The 2,500-nt window shown below is 58.8% G+C and overlaps 2 non-coding genes and 1 pseudogene across 2 annotated transcripts in view; all 3 read right to left on the minus strand.

Annotated features, from left to right (window-relative positions):
• The window catches only part of LOC144424970 (large subunit ribosomal RNA), a 3,695-nt pseudogene extending 2,977 nt beyond the window's left edge, over positions 1 to 718 (minus strand).
• Positions 719 to 1,008: 290 nt separating this feature from the next.
• LOC144424967 (5.8S ribosomal RNA) lies at positions 1,009 to 1,162 on the minus strand. The gene has a single exon (XR_013477178.1). It is a non-coding gene; the product is annotated as a 5.8S ribosomal RNA (ribosomal RNA).
• A 298-nt stretch (positions 1,163 to 1,460) lies between these two features.
• Positions 1,461 to 2,500, minus strand: part of LOC144424913 (small subunit ribosomal RNA) — a 1,810-nt gene continuing 770 nt past the window's right edge. Inside the window, exon 1 of the ribosomal RNA XR_013477132.1 lies at positions 1,461 to 2,500. This exon is cut by the window's right edge and continues 770 nt beyond it. This is a non-coding gene — a ribosomal RNA (small subunit ribosomal RNA).

Raw genomic sequence — 2,500 nt, forward strand, 5'->3', positions numbered from 1 at the left:
GACAAGCCAGCCGAACGGCGACGGCCGCACACAGAGAGCGCGCGGCATCCTTTCCTCGATCCGCCGCCGGGCCGCACCGCCCGCGCGCTGTAACACCCCCGCCGGAGCGGAGGCCACCTTCGCGCGGGGACTTAGACCGACGGCAAACCGGTCGTGACCCGCGCCGGTCGCTAGTGCGCTGAGACGGTGCGCGAGCCGACTCGGCAGCGGCGCCTTAAGCGTCCGCGAACCGAGACGGCGCGCCCCCGCACCCAACTGAAAGCGAGCCGGCGACCTGACGGGCCCTCCCGTTTGCCTCTCAACGGTTTCACGTACTCTTGAACTCTCTCTTCAAAGTGCTTTTCAACTTTCCCTCACGGTACTTGTCCGCTATCGGTCTCGCGACCGTATTTAGTCTTAGGTGGAGTTTACCACCCGCTTTGGGCTGCATTCCCAAACAACCCGACTCCGAGAAGACCCGAAGCGGCCAAGGCAAGCGCCCCTATGGGCCTAACACCCGCCGTGGGACGAGGCCTCGATCAGAAGGACACCGGCGCTCGCCGTCAGCCGCACTGGGACTTCCGTACGTCACAACTCGGCGCGCTCGAAAAGCGCGCAGATTCGACGCTGGACTCTTCCCGGTTCACTCGCCGTTACTCAGGGAATCCCTGTTGGTTTCTTTTCCTCCGCTTAATAATATGCTTAAATTCAGCGGGTGCTCTCGCCTGAACTCAGGTCGTATGTGTCAAGCGGGCCGCTTCTTACACGGCCCGCTGGCATCGCAAGTCGTCGCCGCCGGCGCCGACCGAGCGCGTACCGTCGCCGCCTTGGCCCACGGTCGGTCTTGATCTCGTGACCGGACCGACCGACCTGGACCCGCCCCTCGAACGTAGTTGAACACGTCGAGGGGCGCCGGCGGTGTACGGGACACGCGGTCGCGCCGAGAAAGCTCGGCGACCGCTTCAACTTGGGGCGACGCCCGGCCGTCTTCGCAGAGGCCAGGCGACGGCCCTCGGGTGAGGACGAACGCGACCCTGAGGCAGACGCGGTCCCGGGATTGAACCGAGACCGCAATTCGCGTTCAGAAGGTCGACGTTCAATGTGTTCTGCAATTCACATTACTTCTCGCACTTGGCTGCGTCCTTCATCGACTCGCGAGCCGAGTGATCCACCGTTAAGAGTCGTCCTCGACGTTTCGCCCGGCGCCGAAGCGCGCGGACGTCACACTGTGGGATCGACCACAAAACCACCACCGACAACAACTGCACAAAAACACCAACAAACGGCGCCGAGCGACCGCCGGGCTGGGCCGGCGGCACATCGAGCGCGGTGCCCAGAAGCCACCATCGCACTCGGCTGCCTTGCTATGCCAACGTGTTACGCGTGTCGCACGGGGCGGAACCCCGATTGACGGCCGCCCTCTCGGCGGCACCCAAAGACAATTAAGTGCGCGGTCGGCCGGGGCCTACCACCACTTTCGGTAATGATCCTTCCGCAGGTTCACCTACGGAAACCTTGTTACGACTTTTACTTCCTCTAAATGATCAAGTTTGATCGTCTTCTCGACACGCCGACGCGGCCGTTGCCAGCCGCGACGGGGCCGATCCAAGGATCTCACTAAACCATTCAATCGGTAGTAGCGACGGGCGGTGTGTACAAAGGGCAGGGACGTAATCAACGCAAGTTGATGACTTGCGCTTACTGGGAATTCCTCGTTCAAGGGAAACAATTGCAAGTCCCTATCCCAATCACGAATGAGGTTCAACGGGTTACCCGGACCTTTCGGCCTAGGTTAGACACTCGCTGCTTCACTCAGTGTAGCGCGCGTGCGGCCCCGGACATCTAAGGGCATCACAGACCTGTTATTGCTCAATCTCGTGTGGCTAAACGCCACTAGTCCCTCTAAGAAGTTAGACGCCGACCGAGAAGGTCGCGTAACTATTTAGCATGCCAGAGTCTCGTTCGTTATCGGAATTAACCAGACAAATCGCTCCACCAACTAAGAACGGCCATGCACCACCACCCACAGAATCAAGAAAGAGCTCTCAATCTGTCAATCCTACCTGTGTCCGGGCCGGGTGAGTTTCCCCGTGTTGAGTCAAATTAAGCCGCAGGCTCCACTCCTGGTGGTGCCCTTCCGTCAATTCCTTTAAGTTTCAGCTTTGCAACCATACTTCCCCCGGAACCCAAAGACTTTGGTTTCCCGGAAGCTGCCGGAAAGGTCGTCATGGTAACGCCTCCCGATCGCTAGTTGGCATCGTTTATAGTCAGAACTAGGACGGTATCTGATCGTCTTCGAACCTCTGACTTTCGCTCTTGATTAAAGAAAACATTCTTGGCGAATGCTTTCGCAGTAGTTCGTCTTCCGCCGATCCAAGAATTTCACCTCTAACGGCAGAGTACGGACGCCCCCGTCTGTCCCTCTTAATCATTACCTCGTGCTCCGAAAACCAACAAAATAGAACCGAGGTCCTATTCCATTATTCCATGCAACACTATGCAGGCGAACAGCCTGCTTTGA

This window comes from Styela clava, chromosome 6 (assembly GCF_964204865.1).
Source record: "Styela clava chromosome 6, kaStyClav1.hap1.2, whole genome shotgun sequence".
Classification (NCBI taxonomy): Eukaryota; Metazoa; Chordata; class Ascidiacea; order Stolidobranchia; family Styelidae; genus Styela; species Styela clava.